The sequence below is a fragment of the Gossypium hirsutum genome, chromosome A04 (genome assembly GCF_007990345.1).
Source record: "Gossypium hirsutum isolate 1008001.06 chromosome A04, Gossypium_hirsutum_v2.1, whole genome shotgun sequence".
NCBI lineage: Eukaryota > Viridiplantae > Streptophyta > Magnoliopsida > Malvales > Malvaceae > Gossypium > Gossypium hirsutum.
The window spans coordinates 36,643,153-36,662,678 of record NC_053427.1 but is presented as its reverse complement, the minus strand read 5'-3'; the positions used below and the strand labels follow the sequence as shown (position 1 = coordinate 36,662,678).

The 19,526-nt window shown below is 37.3% G+C and overlaps 1 non-coding gene across 1 annotated transcript; it reads left to right on the top strand.

Moving 5' to 3' along the window:
* The first annotated feature begins 15,121 nt into the window (after positions 1-15,121).
* LOC121228590 (small nucleolar RNA R71) lies at positions 15,122-15,228 on the top strand. The gene has a single exon (XR_005926166.1). It is a non-coding gene; the product is annotated as a small nucleolar RNA R71 (small nucleolar RNA).
* The last annotated feature ends 4,298 nt before the right edge of the window (positions 15,229-19,526 follow it).

The window sequence follows — 19,526 nt, the reverse complement described above, 5'->3', positions numbered from 1 at the left end:
TCCAGAAGAATTGTTGGGTTTGCCTCCAGTCAGGGAAGTAGAATTTGGTATTGATTTGATACCGGGAACAGCTCCGATTTCGATTGCTCCGTATAGAATGGCACCAGCAGAGTTGAAGGAATTAAAGTCGCAGTTGCAAGAGTTGACTGATAAAGGTTTTGTGAGACCGAGTTTTTCACCTTGGGGTGCTCCCGTGTTATTTGTGAAAAAGAAGGATGGTTCTATGAGGTTGTGTGTTGATTATCGGCAGTTAAACAAGGTGACAATCAAAAACAAGTATCCGTTGCCAAGAATTGATGATTTGTTTGATCAGCTAAAAGGAGCGACATGGTTTTCAAAGATTGACTTGAGATCTGGGTATTACCAACTGCGGGTAAAGGAGTCGGATGTGCCTAAAACTGCTTTTAGAACAAGGTACGGTCATTATGAATTTTTAGTTATGCCATTCGGGTTGACAAATGCTCCTGCTGTGTTTATGGATTTAATGAATCGCATATTTCAACCATACTTGGACAGATTTGTTGTGGTGTTTATAGATGATATTTTAATTTATTCAAAAGATGAGACAGAGCATGCTGAGCATTTGAGGATAGTTTTGCAAACTTTGAGAGATAAGCAGCTGTATGCTAAGTTTAGTAAAAGTGAATTTTGGCTCCGGGAAGTTGGATTTTTGGGTCATATTGTTTCAGGTGATGGTATACGGGTTGATCCTAGTAAAATTTCAGCCATTGTTGATTGGAAATCACCGAAAAACGTAACTGAAGTTAGAAGTTTCTTGGGGCTAGCTGGGTATTATCGGCGGTTTGTAAATGGATTTTCTATAATTGCTGCTCCTATGACTAGACTACTCCGAAAGGATGTTAAATTTGAATGGACGGAAGAATGTCAACAGAGTTTTGAAGAATTGAAAAAGTTATTAACTGAAGCACCAGTGTTGGTACAACCCAAATTAGGTAAAGAATTTGTGGTGTATAGTGATGCTTCTCTAAATGGTTTGGGGTGTGTACTCATGCAAGAAGGAAAAGTGGTGGCTTATGCTTCGAGGCAGTTAAAACCTCATGAGAGGAATTATCCTACTCACGATTTGGAATCGGCTGCAGTGGTGTTTGCTTTGAAGATTTGGCGACATTATTTGTATGGTGAAAAGTGCCGAGTATATACCGATCACAAAAGTCTTAAATACTTGATGTCACAAAAAGACTTGAATTTGAGACAGCGAAGATGGTTGGAGTTATTGAAAGATTATGAGCTTGTTATTGATTATCATCCGGGAAAAGCGAATGTGGTTGCCGATGCTTTAAGTAGAAAGTTGTTGTTTGCTTTGAGAGTTATAAACACTCAGTTGAAAATGTCAGATGACGGTTCGATTCTAGCAGAGTTAAGAGCAAGACCGATGTTTTTACAAGAGATTTCTGAAACTCAGAAAAATGATCAAGATTTGCTAGCCAAAAGAAAACAGTGTGAAGCTGATACGGGATCAGATTTCAGAATTGGTTCTGATGGGTGCTTAATGTTTAAAGATCGGATTTGTGTACCGAAGAATGAGGAATTGATTCAAAAGATCCTACAAGAAGCACATAGTGGTTATTTCTCGATTCATCCGGGTAGTACGAAAATGTATAATGACTTGAAGAAAATGTATTGGTGGAATGGAATGAAAAGAGATATATCACATTTGTGTCCAAATGTATAATGACTGTGATGCAAGTAGCTTAAAAGCTGTGAATGTAGAAATAAATAATCCAAAGTTCTAAATATGTTAAATTAAGCTTAGTAACACCTCATACTCGACTCCGGCGACGGTCTCGGGCGTGGGGTCGTTACACCGTGCAATCTCACAATTTCAAAAATGTATAATTCAACTAACTTATCAAGTGAGTAATCTATTCGAACCGGAACGAAATGGGTTGATTTCGTCAATCTATCAACTACAACCCAAATTGCATCCTTCTTTCTCAGAGATAGGGGTAAACTCGGAACAAAATCCATCGTCACTCTATCCCATTCCCACTCGAGAATCATAATGGTTGTAACAAAGTAGATGGCACCTAATTTCAACTTTAACTTGCTGACAAATCAAACATTTCGAAACAAATTCAGAAATATCTCTTTTCATTCCAAGCCACCAGTATAGCTATTTCAAATCATTATACATTTTTGTACTTCTAGGATGAATAGATAAAAGACTGTTGTGAGCTTCATTCAATATCATCTGAATCAACTCTAGATTTCTTGGAATACAAATCTGACCTCAGAATCTCAAATAATCATTATCATCAACTCTAAATTCTGAATTAGAATTCAATTCACACTGAGCTCATTTTTCTATTATCTCATTATCAACTCTCTGGGCATCACAAATCTATTGTAAAAACAACGGTCTCGCTTTCATTCGACTAAAATTGATCCATCATTAGACAGAACTAAATGTGCGTTTATCGCATCTAGTGCAAACAGTTATTTTTGACCTAAAGCATCAGTGATCGCGTTATTTCATGATAGGCTTTAAATATTTATAAGTAATCGTTCTTGAAACTAACTATTATCGCAATGTAGGCAAGTGTACCTATCGAACAGTAGTATAGTTTTAGCAAGACCGGATTGTCGAACTCAAAGGAACTAAAAGTACTAGCAATGACTGTCTTTTTATTATCTAGCCTAAGAATAATGGGGTTTTGTTTTAATTAACTAATTATCTAAACTAAGAACTCACAGAGAAAAGAATTGCGGAATTGCTTTTGGGAAAAATTGATTGACTTAGGACAATACCTAAGGAAAAATCCACCTAGACTTTACTTGTTATTTTGGCTCCGAATCAAACAATTTATTCATTCAACTTATTCCGTAGAGATCCCTAAGTTATGTCATTATCCCTATTCAAGACTAATAATGTCTAATCCCTAGATTGAATAACCGAGACTTTTCTCTAATTAACACTCTAGGGTTGCATTAACTCGATCTATGGATCCCCTTATTAGGTTTCACCCTAACCCGGCAAAATCTTGTCACCCTATATCTAGGCGCGCAATCAACTCGCTTAATTATGACAAATGTACTCTTAGACAGGGTCTATTCCTCCTCTTAATAAGAGCATGTCTTAAATCAGTATCCTGGGATATCAAAACAAGAATTAACAACACATAATTAAGAACAAGTTAAATATTTATCATACGATTCAGAAAATAATAACAAGATTCATCTTAGGTTTCATTCCCCTTAGGTATTTAAGGTTTTTAGTTCATAATTAAATAAGAAAACATCTCAAAAGAATAAAAAATACTAAACATAAAGAAAACCCAAAACTCCTGAAGGGAAATTGAGGAGAGCTCTTCAGTCTTGATGATGAATCCGGCTTCTGAGATGGATCAATCAGCTTCCGTGGAGTAATTCCTTACTCCCCCTTCTCCTCCTCCCTTTTCTTCCTTCTCTAAGGTGTATTTATAGGCTTTGGAATGCCTAAAAGCCCTCAAAATTAGCCTTTTTCGAATTGGACTCAACTTGGACTCGGTAGGGACACGCCCGTGGCACACGCTCGTGTTCGATTACTTCAGGCCGTGCTCGAGCCTGCCAAATTGACAAAGCCGTGTGATCTATCCGTGTGAGGAGGTCCAGGCTGTGTTGATTTCGTCCTTTGGCCCATTTTTTCCATTTTTGGCCCGTTTCTCGTCCCTTTCGCTCTCCTATTCTCTCCTAAGTATAAAACATGAAATTAAAGCATTAGGAGCATCGAATTCACCAATTCTAATGAGAAATCATCCATAAAATGCATTAAACATGGAGTAAATATATGTATAATTTACAATTTATCAAATATCCCCACACTTAAGCATTTGTTTATCCTCAAGCAAAATTCTCAACTCATAATCAAAATAAATTCTTCTCAACTTATAATTTCTATCGATAATATCTCAGAATAATCCATAAGTAATCATACATTGAGAATTCAACTAAAAGAACATAAAAGTTTCAAACATTCCAAGTTGAGTATTTAATCATGCAAACATCGGTGTCTCTCTGCATCTAAATAATTACGTTTGATTCAGAATATCAAAGAGTTTCACATCCTCACTAAAGATTCACTCAAATCACTCGAGGTGTTTAAGGACAATAAATGAAGCACTCAATAGTCAATAATAAAAAGTCATTACCATAGGCTTGCATGAAAATCAGATCTCCACCACTATAATTTAAGATGATACATCAATCAAAAGGTCTTTAGAGGGTTGTAGTGAGGCTTGGTTAGGGGGGTGTGGTCACAAGCTGAAAAAAAGGGTTAGAATCGAGATTGAATTGAAAAATTGCCTAACTAAAAAAAGAGTTAATCTTCACTTGCGTACAACAGAGCTTCTTAACAGAATATGAAATTACAGATATGTATACATAGTTTTTTTTAAGAACAAGTTAAATAATATAGACTAACTATTAAGAACAAAACATAGCTAAGTGATACGGGGATGCGCGCGGACCAAGATCGAGTTGCCAAGTCACGAGAAACTCCTACGAAAGCTCTAAACGAACAGATCTGAAAATTAAAACAAAGAACAAGATTAAACTAATCAGATCTGAAATTGAATCCCCAAATTCAATTAAATGAGCAGCAAGGAACAAACAACGAATGAATAAATGTATTCGGAGTTCAAGAAGATGAAATCAAACTCGAATAGTGAAATCCCACAAGTCGAATCTGCCAAGAACACCAAAACAGTAAGTAGATTGAAACAATCAGATTTTTAATTGGAAGATTAGGGATTTGGACGGCAAAAGACAAGAAAGAAATAGATAAAATTGACGGGTTCAAGAAGTGAATTTAAGTTGCGATTCGGTCCAATTGAACACCCAATATGAATTGCCCAAATTTCAGCAGCCGAATTTCACCCAACAAGAAGAAATAGAAAACGGCAAGAACCCTAAATTTTGGGGAATTTTGAGTCGATTATATGTGGCCAATAAAAGAACCGATTAAATGAAGAGTTCTTGGAGTTTGAATCAAGGCTGAAACACAAACAAGAACAGCAAAATATTAGATGATGAATCGGCACAAGTAAGAATAAAGAAACAAATCGAAACAGCAAGAAATAAAGAAAAGTCCTAAGAACCCTTGAATTCCCGAAAGAATTCACAAATTCCTTCAAACGGCTCTAATCTCCCCTCCAAGGAATATCGATGGCAAGAAGAAGGTTGAAGATGGCTCCCACAATCAAAAGATTGTTAAAACAACTTCTAAAGAAAACTCAAGAGAGAATTCTTGGAGAAAACCCCAAAGAAAATTCTGCACTCAACAAATCTGAAATTTGATAGAAAAAATAATAATAAGATGTTTTTACAAAGGGTGGCTGGCCAATGCTTATATAGGCCTCCAACAAATCCTAATCTCACAAGTAACTAATAAAAATTAAACCTAATTAATAAAATAACAAGGTAAATTCGGCCATGCACTTATATGGGCTGTTTTGGGCCGAATTTTACATGTAATGCTCCTAAAGATTAAAAAATTAAATTAAACAAGTAGGATGTTTACGAATTGGGCCCTTTGACATTTTGGCCTGATTTTCAACTAAGTATGAAGAAATTTCTTGATTGGGCTAGATTTTAGTTATTGGGCCTCGCCTTCAAGAATTTTGGCTCGTGATCCATCTCCTACCAAAATTGGGTCGTTGACGCTCGTACTAGAGATCCAATGCGTTTTGGCTGCAAGATTTGGTTTCTTGGACCAAGATTTCCAAGATTTGAAATCTTGATTTTCTTGATTCTTGAAATCTCTTCGAACAGCAAAATTGGGCCAAGATTCGATTTCTTGATTTTCTTGAAAACAAGAAAGTGAATCTTGATTTTCTTGTTCTCTCGTGTATGAATCTAAGGCCTTGCTAACAAGCTCTTGAATGGTCCCATTTAGTTTGGACCGCATTTGTCGGGCCTTTGATCTCGTTATTGGGCCTTGTGGCAATTTGAGCCCATCACGTTCTTGAACTTGGATTGGGCCTTTATGACTCGTATCATTCCCCCTTCCTAAAAAAGATTCGTCCTCGAATCTAAAAAATCAAATGAGCTCGACTTTCCTCGATCGAACGGGGCTAATGGCAATTGAGTCCACTGAAAAGAATAGCCATGAAATAGTAAATAGCAACGCAAACAAGTTTGTAGTCCAGTTATAAGCATAATAGAACAGGTATAACGCATGTGAATGGACAGATTCAGATTACCATGCCTTAATCGACGGTCTATAGATTCACTCACACATGCATTATCAAAAACAAGAATCTTTTTATCAACCATCAAAATAGATTTATCATCAATAAATAAAATAGGACAGTCAAGCACGTTTCGATCTAAGTGTTCATCAACACAATCTTTGTCGCTAACCGAGGAGTACAAAAGTGTTTCAAAGGTTTCAAGCATCTTACCTTGATAAGCAAAAGAATAAGGGTCGATTTTACCTTTTTCATTTAAAACAAACCTTCGTTCATCGGGGGCATAGTGTAGTCGAATCTCCGTTGTTGAGTTAACCTTTGCCAAATGGAACTCAAACTTCATGTACAACCACATAAACTGTTTAAGGCACGAATATAAATTGAAAACAAATTTGGAAAATTTCGTTACCTTATTCTCCAAAATAGATTTGGACAAATTCGAGGATTTTACACAAGGTAAATCAAGAGAATAACAAATCACGCTTCTTTTTGTAATGACTTTATCAACCACAATCGAAGAGTAACAATTAATCGGATCAAAATGAGGGGATCTTTTAAGAACTAAGTCACCAAAAGTTTGATCAATAATTTTCAAATCTGCACTGGACTCGGTTTCTAAAATTTCCTTACCTCGCTTACCTTCGGGATCATGTAGTGTGATTTCATCTTTGCCTAAGTTGATCGTATGAAAGCGTCTTTCATTTGAGAGGTATTGAAGTTGAAAGTTATCTTTTGATCTTTCGGGAACCTGAAAAGTAGCAACACAAGAAAAATTCATATCTTGGTTAGTGGAAACATTCCTCACTACCCTTTCCACGTCTTTTTCTTTTGTTTCTTTTTCTAATTCATTTTCTCTTCTTTCTTCAATTTCTTTTTCACTCTCAATCTCTTTTTGCTCTTTTTCATTCTCTTTTTCTTTTTCCTCACTTGTTTTAACAGAATTTTTCAGTTTGATTTGGTCCTCATGGACTTGTTCCAGAGTGAGCGGCACTAAGGTGAGTTTCTTTCCTTGATGCTTGAAAGAATACCTATTGGTACGACCATCGTGAGTGACTTTTCGATCCAGTTGCCACGGTTCTCCTAGCAACAAATGGCAGGCTTAAATAGGCATTACGTCGCACACAACTTCGTCTTGATACTTACCGATAGAAAAGGCGATGCGCACTTGTTGAGTGACCCTAAATTGGCCTTCGTTGCTAAGCCCTTGTAGTTGATAAGGTTGTGGATGCTTGGTAGTGGTTAAGCAAAGCTTTTCCACCATCGTCGTGCTGGCTATGTTCGAGCAACTTTCACCATCAATAATAACTCTACAAAGCTTACCTTGTACGTGGCAGCGAGTATGAAAGAGATGTTCTCGTTGCTGCTCGCTCTTTGGTTTTGCCAAAGATGATTGTCCATGATCATGACAATCATCATCCATTCTAGGGACACGTTGAGGGTTGCACCTATGGGGCTGGTTATCCCTATCTTCCTTAATTGGATCTCGATATTGATGTTTTTGATTCACTCGTACCTCATTCAAAGTAGTATTCAATGCTTGAAGTGTAGCTTTTATTTGTGTGATTGCAGCAGTATGTCTGTCTAACTGTTGTTGGACTTTCATAAGTGCATCATTATTATCACCTTTAGACATCTTCAAAACCTGTAAAAAATAAACACTCAACACTCAAAAATAAAAGTTAGCAAACCTCACCATTAATCACTCAAAAAGAAAAATCAAATTCTCAATGAGGTCGAATTCAATCTTGTAAGTTCTTTATCAGAGTTTATATCAACCAATTAGAGAGTGTGAACCAAACTACCAAAGAATCCTAATTTGCACTAGGATGCCAAAAACTGACGAGACACCAATTGATTCGTGTTGCACCGAGGAAGAAGTTGTGCACACGTTTAAATCCTACTAACACAAGAACCAAGAAGGTGTTAGATAACGTAAAGGAAGAATAAAGGTAAACAAATGAAAACCTACAGCTAAGAATCAATAAAAAATTGCTGAAAACAGAAAACCTGAAAAACTGCGGAGTAACTTGACAACTTCGTTCGAGGTGTTCCCGATCTCCAAAAATCACGAAATTAAATCTGGAGTGTCCTTATATATTGAATTTTTTATATGAAAATTTTGGGCACCAAATTCAACCCGCTGAATCTTTTTTTAAATTTTTATTGAATTTCGTCTTTTTTTATTATTTTGACTTTTTTGACTGATTTTTTTGCGGGAATAATTTTTTTATATTCAATCACAGTGCCAAAAACATGTATGTAAAATTTCAGATCAATCTGACAACGTTTACCCACTCAAATGAATTTTTTTTGAACAATTTTTTGGGTAAAACTGCTGTTTGTGCTTTAAAAAATAGAGATCAGTTTAGAAATCAACCAAGAACACCCAAAACGCCCAAAATCTGATACCAAATGATACTGGGATGCGCGCGGACCAAGATCGAGTTGCCAAGTCACGAGAAACTCCTACGAAAGCTCTAAACAAACAGATCTGAAAATTAAAACAAAGAACAAGATTAAACTAATCAGATTTGAAATTAAATCCCCAAATTCAATTAAATGAGCAGCAAGGAACAAAGAACGAATGAATAAATGTATTCAGAGTTCAAGAAGATGAAATCGAACTCCAATAGTGAAATCCCACAAGCCGAATCTGCCAAGAACACCAAAACAGTAAGTAGATTGAAACAATCAGATTTTTAATTGGAAGATTAGGGATTTGGACAGCAAAAGACAAGAAAGAAATAGATGAAATTGACGGGTTCATGAAGTGAATTTAAGTTGCGATTCGGTCCAATTGAACACCAATATGAATTGCCCAAATTTCAGCAGCCGAATTTCACCCAACAAGAAGAAATAGAAAACGGCAAGAACCCTAAATTTTGGGGAATTTTGAGTCGATTATATGTGGCCAATAAAAGAATCGATTAAATGAAGAGTTCTTGGAGTTTGAATCAAGGCTGAAACACAAACAAGAACAGCAAAATATTAGATGATGAATCGGCACAAGTAAGAATAAAGAAACAAATCGAAACAGCAAGAAATAAAGAAAAGTCCTAAGAACCCTTGAATTCCCGAAAGAATTCACAAATTCCTTCAAACGGCTCTAATCTCCCCTCCAAGGAATATCGATGGCAAGAAGAAGGTTGAAGATGGCTCCCACAATCAAAAGATTGTTAAAACAACTTCTAAAGAAAACTCAAGAGAGAATTCTTGGAGAAAACCCCAAAGAAAATTCTGCACTCAACAAATCTGAAATTTGATAGAAAAAATAATAATAAGATGTTTTTACAAAGGGTGGCTGGCCAATGCTTATATAGGCCTCCAACAAATCCTAATCTCACAAGTAACTAATAAAAATTAAACCTAATTAATAAAATAACAAGGTAAATTCGGCCATGCACTTATATGGGCTGTTTTGGGCCGAATTTTACATGTAATGCTCCTAAAGATTAAAAAATTAAATTAAACAAGTAGGATGTTTACGAATTGGGCCCTTTGACATTTTGGCCTGATTTTCAACTAAGTATGAAGAAATTTCTTGATTGGGCTGGATTTTGGTTATTGGGCCTCGCCTTCAAGAATTTGGGCTCGTGATCCATCTCCTACCAAAATTGGGTCGTTGACGCTCGTACTGGAGATCCAATGCGTTTTGGCTGCAAGATTTGGTTTCTTGGACCAAGATTTCCAAGATTTGAAATCTTGATTTTCTTGATTCTTGAAATCTCTTCGAACAGCAAAATTGGGCCAAGATTCGATTTCTTGATTTTCTTGAAAACAAGAAAGTGAATCTTGATTTTCTTGTTCTCTCGTGTATGAATCTAAGGCCTTGCTAACAAGCTCTTGAATGGTCCCATTTAGTTTGGACCGCATTTGTCGGGCCTTTGATCTCGTTATTGGGCCTTGTGGCAATTTGAGCCCATCACGTTCTTGAACTTGGATTGGGCCTTTATGACTCGTATCATTAAGCAATCCATTCAACTCAAATTTAGACAAAAATAGGGAATAATTTAGGGGATTTCAACAATAATGGGTTAAAGGTTAATATTAAGGGTAATACAAGAAATGGCTTGAGGCTCAAGGGGGGTTTACTAGGGGTTAATCGTGAAGGTAGGCTTTTCATGGCATGAATGGGTTAATCCTAAGTGCCTTAATCATTTTGACATATCAAATCAAATGGTGTGGTCTCAACATGCATAATCAAGTAAGTTCTAGAATAACAGTTCAATACTGACGCACTCAAAGCAATAATAAAAGTGAGCATGAAAGAATTAATAGATGCTCAAAAGGCTCAAAAATCTCACAAAAATTATGGCTTTTTGATGTTTAGACTCGTGAATTCCAATTCAAAGTAATACTTAGACTTGGGGAAACAGCCTATAATTTTAAATTCTTAAAAATCAACTTATCATGTTTGATTCTCTAATGTCTTAAAGTTTAAATAATCAATGCATAAATCCCCTATGTTTTAATTCAATATATATCAATCAAAATCATAAATCAATTAAAATTTATCCTAAATATGATATGAAAGCTTTTCAAGAGAACAAAGCAATCATTCAGGGATTTTTCTGATCATGAAATAAATACCCCCCACACTTAAGATGTACATTGCCCTCAATGTACAAAGATAGATATTATAGTGTAAAAATAAGATAGGGAGATAAGTGAAACTTCCTGTATGATGAATTCCTTGAACTGGAGTTTTGGAGAGGAATCGGTTCGAGAGTGAAGGAGGATACTTCGGCGGTCGTAGAGGTTCATTAGGCCATAAGTCCAATTCCAAAAGCATATTATCTCTATGGTAGCTATGGTTGTGGGCGAGCAGGACATGGCAGTCGTGGAGAACCTTTCCCGGTGGAGTTTTAGTTCCTATGTGACGATGAGCTTAAGAGCTTTATATGATTGTGATAAAATTAGGAACTTTTTAGGGGATATTAGGGAGAATAATTATTCAAAAAGAAATAACCGAAATTAATAATTAAAAATAAAATTTCTAAAATCTAATAAAAATAAAAAGTAGTTTCAATAAAAATTAAAAACATAAAATAATAAATAAATATGTTTAAACATCTTCATCGCTGGATGGTTCACGAGGTGGGAGTGGCAATAAGATGTAAAGGTGCTGACAAATCTGTTGTAGAGTAACATCAATGTTGTCAAATCGTTGAAAACACTACTGCTCGAATTGGGTGAGGCGCTCAGAGATGTCAGCACATGAAGCCGCCGCATGAACTGGACGAGAGGGTGGTGGTGGCTGAGTCGGTGGGTCTTCGTGCTGTGGAGGGACATCTTCAGGAATGTCCTCGTAGGCCTCCTTCTCAGTATATTGGGCGAGACGGTACTAGGGAGGGTAGGTTCCTCGACGCCTCTCGATCATCCTTATACTAAGCATGCTCGAGATGCCTTGTAGAGACATCTGGGCGATGAGGGTGAGGGATGATTCTTGGGCCACGGTGTTGAGGAGGTCGAAGTGTCACGCCAGCCGAGTCACGTAGGGGCCAATGGAGACGACCCCCTTCTGATGCTGCTCCGTCTGGTGCTGAATCGCAAGGGCGATGAAATAGGCAAGGTCGATAACGTGCCCTTGCGACATGCACCATAAGAAGTAGACGTCGTGGGTGTTGATGACGCTAGTGCTCTCTTGCTGTAATCGTGTGAGCTAAAATAGCGTGTAAGTACCTCAGGGATGGTGGGAGAACTGATGCCTTAGAGCGGCTAGGATTGTAGGAGGCCATTCTAGGGGCCAACGTGTGCCAGCATTTTGAAGGAGAGAAATGTATGTGGTGACTGAGAGCATGTAGTTCATTCTTCTCCTTGAACTCCTCCGTATATAAGCCTAGTGCAGCACCAAACTCTGGAACGCTTAGCTGGCGGATTAACCCACCTAAGCAAAACTGGACCTTGTCGGGATCATTGTACCTTATCATTACGGTCTGAAGATGGAATGTTGAACAGAGTTCCATTGTGAGCTCGAGGTATGTTGGCTCGATAATCCTGAAGAATAGCTCCCAAGGGTCGGTGGTTAGGAGAGCCAGAATCATGTCAGCCATCTGAACTTGTTCTATGGCAGCCTAGTTGATGTAGCAGCCCGCAATTAAGGGCCAGGCCTGAAGTATTTGAAAAAGCTCTTCTTGGGGCCCTCAGGGGAACTGCAGGAGAGGGTGACGAATTTCTGCGGTTAGACTCGCGGAAGATGACGCTCCCTTCCTCTTCTTCGAGGCTAGTATGGTGGTTTTCTTTCCTCTTGAAGACGACATTGTGTACCTGCAAGTGGAAACATCAATTCGTCTTTTTGATGAGTGGACAATTTATAATATATAAAAGGAATGTGAGAATCATGTAATGAGGAAGATTTTAAACATGAGAAAGATGATAACATGTTTGATAAATGAAATTTATGTGATTATCAATATGGAAATAACATGAAAAACATAGATTAATATGATAAATAGCATTATAAATCAGTGAAATAAAAGAAAAAGGAGTAAACAAACGCTAAGGGAAGAGAGTAGGCATCGAGAATGGAGTCGTAGGCGGCGCACGGGTGTAGCTGGGGGGCCGTGTAGAGTTGCAGTGGCTAGGGTTAGGGTTTTTGAATGGGGAAGAAAGTGAATAGTGAAGGGTGTTTATAGATTTTAGGGCACACGGCCATGGCACAAGCCCGTGTTCCCTAATTTCAGCCCGTGTGATTCGCGAAATTCAAATTTGGGGACGCCTGACATTTAGTACACGCCTGTGTTCCTCGGGCATGTAAGTTCACATGGTTGTGTCACCCGGCGTGTTCAGCTTTGTTCGCTTCTCCCACGCCCGTGTGTTTAAGCTCCACGCCCGTGTTAATTTGGCAGGTTCGACTACGGGTGTTAGACACGGGTGTTAATATTGTTAGTGCTCGGGTTGCCTCCCGAGAAGCGCTTATTTATAGTCTAAGCGCGACTTACCTCTCCAATGAATGGTCATGGTGGTTTGAGCAGTTTATACTCCTCATTCCTACTATCAATCTTATCAAAATAGGGTTTTAATCAGGTGTTGTTTACCTCAAAAGTGTCGAACTTGGGATGACTCACCTCCACCGTATCGAATGGAAAAATACTGAGCACCATAAAAGGGATTTCCTCATTCAGTGTGGTAGTGACAATGTGGGGATCCACGGCATCTAATAAGACCTTATCACCAACCTTAAGTTTATTTAGAGAGGTATCGGGCTCGTTTTGGCGTAGTTTCGGTTTGTTGAGTGTTCTTGGTTTGTGTGTTCGCCATTCATTGAGTTCTTCGATTTGTAGTCTTCGATCTTCATGAACAAGTCCTCTACTATTGCTTGAGAATGACTCCTGTGCTTCCTTCAGACTCATTTTCTGCAAAGTAGGTTGCACCATATTGTTAGTTTTAGTAGGATGGTTTAAATAATTACCTTCAATCCCTAATGTGTTGCCAGAATTTCGAGCTTGAAGGGTGATTGTTTCGTCTCCCACCCGGAGTGTGAGTTCACCTATGCCAACATCAATGATGGTTTTAGCAGTTGCTAAAAAGGGCCTTCCTAGATTTAAGGGAGTATTGCTATCCTCTTCTATGTCTAGAACAATAAAGTCAACAGAAAATATAAATTTATCGATTTTAACTAGCACATCTTCAATAATACCTCTAGGGAGTGTTATAGTTTTATCTGCTAATTGAATGCTCATCCTAGTCTGTTTGGGTTTCTCGAGACCTAGTTGCTTAAACATTTTGTTAGGCATGACATTGATACTGGCCCCTAGATCAGCCAATGCATAATTAACGTCTAAACTACCAATTAAGCAAGGAATCGTAAAATTCCCTGGATCTTTTAGTTTGTTGGGTAGTTTATTTTGGAGAATGGCTGAGCAAACTCCGTTGAGCTCCACATGCGACGCCTCATCCAACTTTCCCTTATTTACTAAAAGCTCCTTTAAAATTTTCATTGCGTTTGGCATCTGTGATAGAGCTTCAATAAACAGTAAGTTAATGTGTAATTTTTTTAAGAGTTTAAGGAACTTACCAAATTGTTCATCTGAGCGGTCTTTCCTTGTAACGTTGGGGTATGGCACACGAGGTTTATATTCGACAGTCACTGGTTTGTTTTTATTATAATTTACCTCACCTTAACCTTTGCTTACCACAGTTTCGTGCCTCGGTTCTGGTTCAGGCTCAACGACTCCTTCGTCATCTTGAATATTAATTGCATTGAGCTATTTCCTTGGGTTAGGTTCGGTATTACTTGGCAAACTACCTTGTGGTCGTTCGGAGATTAGTTTGGAAAGCTGGCCTATCCGAGTCTCGAGCCCTTGGATCAACGCTTGTGATTCTTAAGTGTTGTCTCGATGTTCTGAAAATGGGTTTCTGACACTGGTATGAACTTTAAGAGCATCTCTTCAAGATTTGGCTTCTTTTCCTATTGGTAGGGTGGTTGTTAGTAGCCGGGAGGATGTCGTGGTCTTTGATTTCCTTGACTGCCCCACGAGAAATTGGGGTGGTTCCTCCAACCTGCATTATAAGTCTTACTATATGGATTGTTTTGAGGTCAAGGATTATTACCCATGTAGTTTAATTGCTCGTTATCCATGTTGTGGCCATAAGGTTGGTATTCTGAATGGTTTGTTCCACCGCTACTTGCTTCGCACTGCATTACTGGGTGAACCTGTGAAGAATTAAGAAAACCGTCAATCTTTTTATTTAAGAGTTCTACCTGATTAGAGAGCATGGTGACCGAATCGACGTTATAAACGCCGACTGTTTTCATTGGCTTTGTCCTCATGACTTGCCACTGATAGTTATTGAGTGACATCTCCTCTATAAACTCATAGGCATCTTCTGGTGTTTTATTATTGATGGTTCCGCCTGCCGCTGCGTCAACCCTTTGCCAAGTCAAAGGATTCAGACCATTGTGAAATGTTTGTACTTGGAGCCAAAGCGGTAACCCATGGTGAGGGCACCTTCTCAGAAGGTCCTTGTATCTCTCCCATGCATCGTAGAGTGCTTCTAAATCCATCTGCACAAAAGAAGATATATCATTACGTAATTTAGCCATTTTAGCTGGCAGAAAATATTTTAGTAAAAATTTTTCGGTCATTTGTTCCCAAGTAGTAATTGGCCCTCGTGGTAACGAGTTCAACCACTGTTTTGCTTTGTTCCTCAATGAAAAGGGAAACAACCGAAGACGAATGGAGTCATCAGAAACGCCATTGATTTTAAATGTATTGCTTAGTTCTAAAAAGTTGGCTAAATGAGCGTTGGGATCCTCATCCTGCAAACCATCAAACTGAACAAATTGCTGTATCATTTGAATAGTGTTAGGTTTTAATTGAAAAGTATTTGTAGCTACAGTAGGTCTAACTATGCTCATTTTAGTTCCTGTTAAAGAGGGTTTAGCATAATCATACATAGTGCGTGGAGCAGGATTTTGATTAACCATAATTGCAGGAGGTAGCTGATTGCCTTGGTTTTCAGCCATCTCTTCAGTTGGGGGTGGAGTATCGTCTTCTTACTCGTTCTCCATGTATCTTAAGCTTAGCCTTATTTCTCTTTGGTTTCTACGTATTGTGCGATCAATTTCTTCATCAAAAAGTAATGGTCCCGACGGGTTTCTTCTAGTCATAAACTATGAAAACCTGCCAAGAGAAGGAAAAAGTAAGTTAATAAATAATAATAAAATTAAATTAAATTGCAAGAAAAATAAATGGCTAAAGTAATAAAAATTAAGCGTTCCTAATATCTTAGTTCCCCAGCAGCGGCGGCAAAAACATGATCGCGTTATTTCATGACAGGTTTTAAATATTTATAATTAATCGTTCTTGAAACTAACTATTATCGTGATGTAGGCAAGTGTACCTATCGAACATTAGTATATTTTTTGCAAGACCGGATTGTCGAACCCAAAGGAACTAAAAGTACTAGTAATGACTGTCTTTTTATTATCTAGCCTAAGAATAATGGGGTTTTGTTTTAATTAACTAATTATCTAAACTAAGAACTCATAGAGAAAAGAATTGGGGAATTTCTTTTGGGAAAAATCGATTGGCTTAAGACAATCCCTAAGGAAAAATCCACCTAGACTTTACTTGTTATTCTGGCTCCGAATCGGACGATTTATTCATTCAACTTGTTCCGTAGAGATCCCTAAGTTATGTTATTATCCCTATTCAAGACTAATAATGTCTAATCCGATCTATGGATCCCCTTATTAGGTTTCACCCTAATCCGGCAAAATCTTGTCACCCTATGTCTAGGCGCGCAATCAACTCCGCTTAATTATGACAAATGTACTCTTAGACAGGGTCTATTCCTCCTCTGAATAAGAGCATGTCTTGAATCAGTATCCTAGGATATCAAAACAAGAATTAAGAACACATAATTAAGAACAAGTTAAATATTTATCATATGATTCAGAAAATAATAACAAGATTCATCTTAGGTTTCATTCCCCTTAGGTATTTAGGGGTTTTAGTTCATAACTAAATAAGAAAACATCTCAGAAGAATAAAGAATACAAAACATAAAGAAAACCCAAAACTCCTGAAGGGAAATTGAGGAGAGATCTTCAGTCTTGATGATGAATCTGGCTTCTAAGATGGATCAATCGGCTTCCTTGGAGTAATTCCTTACTCCTCCTTCTCCTCCTCCCTTTTCTTCCTCCTCTAGGGTGTATTTATAGGCTTTGGAATGCCTAAAAGCCCTCAAAATTAGCCTTTTCCAAATTGGACCCAACTTGGGCTCGGTAGGGACACACCCGTGGCACACGCCCGTGTTCGATTACTTCAGGCCGTGCTCGAGCCTGCCAAATTGATACGACCATGTGGTCTGTCCATGTGAGGAGGTCCAGACCGTGTTGATTTCGTACTTTGGCCCATTTTCTTTGTTTTTGGCCCGTTTCTCATTCCTTTCGCTCTCCTATGCTCTCCTAAGTATGAAACATGAAATTAAAGCATTAGGAGCATCGAATTCACCAATTCTAATGAGAAATCATCCATAAAATGCATTAAACATGGGTAAATATATGTATAATTTATGGTTTATCAATCAAAAATAACATTTGCTTTTCCCGAATGGTAATCAATAACTAGCTCGTAGTCTTTTAACAATTCTAGCCATATTCTATGTCACATGTTCAAATCTTTCTGAGTTATCAGATATTTCAAACTTTTATGATTAGAATATACGTGACATTTCTCACCAAACAAATAGTGACGCCAAATCTTCAAAGAGAACACAATCGCAGCTAACTCAAGGTCGTGTGTCGGATAATTCTTTTCATGTGGCTTTAACTGTCTCGAAGCATAGGCTATAACTTTGCCTTCTTGCATCAGAACACAACATAAATCTTTCATCAAAGCATCACTGTAAATGACAAATTCTTTACCCGATTCTGGCTGTACTAACACTGGAGCTTCAGTCAATAAGGCTTTAAACTGATCAAAATTTTTCTGTCACTTTTCAGACCATTCAAATTTCATATCTTTCTGAAGCAATTTCGTCAACAGAGTTGCAATCTTAGAAATTCCTTTTATGAACCGTCGATAATAACCAGCAAGTCTTAGAAAAATGCAGACTTTAGAAACATTTCTCAGAGGCTTCCAATCTAACATAGCAGAAAGTTTTCTCAAATAAACTCGTATACAAAATGCTGACACAATATGGCCCAGAAAACTGACTTCACGTAACCAGAACTCACATTTACTGAAACTTTGCAAATATTTGTTTATCACGTAGAGTCTGTAGCACTGTGACACCCCTAATTTGACCCTAGTCGAAAAGTGGTTTCGGGACCACAAAATCAAGTCATAAAAATAATTAGCCGTCATATTTTATGACTATTATATGTGAATATGAATGTGTGAAAGTTTTAAGCTTTGATTTAGTAAATTGCATGTGAATTTAGTCGATGGGACTTATGTGTGACACTTTTAAAATGTGATAGTTAATCTATAGGGCTCAATTAGTGCATGTCATATGAATAAAGGGTTTGCATGTCAAATATCCCTTATGAATGAGTAGTGGCCGGCCATGGATGGGTCATTGAGGATAATATGAATTCTTTTATTAGCACTATGAGTTTAGAAAATAAAAGAATGAATTAAGAATGATAAAACATGAGGTGAGTGGGAGGAGAAACCAAAGTTGTCTCCCCTTACTCCCCATTGCCGTGACTTGTGAAAGGGGAGGAAAAACAAAATCCTTTCTTTGTTGTTCATCATGGCCGAATAGAAGAAACAAAGGAGGGGAAGAATTTTTGGTCACTTGAGTCATTAAAAAGGTTAGTATATTATGTCAAATTGTGAAATTTGATCTTGTTTTAGGTAAATAATCATGACTCTTACTTAGCCCATGCTAAAAATTTGTAATTTTGATGGATGATTGGAGCATTCGGCTAGGGTATAAAGGAAAGAACACCAAAGGCACTCGGTCATTTGGTGTTGGGAATTAAGGTGAGATTTCATGTATTTTATTTTTAATATTTGCGAAATGTTGTTAGTTTTGAAGCTCACAACATGACCCATATGTTAATTTTTGTGAATTTATTTCATAAAGCATTCGGTCATGGCTTCAAGGATTAGATTGTGGATGTTTTGATGATAAGTGTTTATGGATGAGGATAGACTAATTAAATTTGCTATGAGGGGCAAGTTTGAGTAAAATATCATTCGGTTATTAAAGTGAAGTATGAAACTTGTGCTTAATTGTGGAATGCTATAATTAAATTGCTAATATATGTTTATATACTTGCCGAATTTGAATTAAGGTGAAAGACGAGGTAAAGAATGAGTTTGAGTTGAAAATTTATAATTGTAATTAAATTGATAGCATATATTTTTATATTAGCCAAATATGTGCTAAAATGAGAAATGAAATGAAGGATTAAGTTTGAATATTATTTGAGTGGTCTCAAGTATTGAAGCATGCCCATGGCAAAATCTAGTTAATGGAAAAAGATGACATTCGGCCAAGGAAGTTTTGTGATAGTATTTTTTTTGGCTAAGGATGCTTTGTATGTTATGCATGATGTGTTTAATGTCTTGATGAACAAGTAGTCATTAAATGAGGCTAAGCTTGTGAAATTATGAGTTTGGATGAATATATATATGCATTCGACAATGTGTAAAATATTGATTGTTTTAAATGGTTCGTAGTTAAGTGGAAATGGAAGCTTGATAATAAGAAAAAAATCTGTTAAGGATGAGTAAGAGGTATGTGCATTCGGCCATTAAACATGTGCTTAATTGTTGATGAATGGTTGTAAAGAAAATACATATAGGTCAAATATAGCCTTGGATAAGAAGATTTTTATGTATTGAATTTGTAACATGGTTATGCCGATTGTGAACA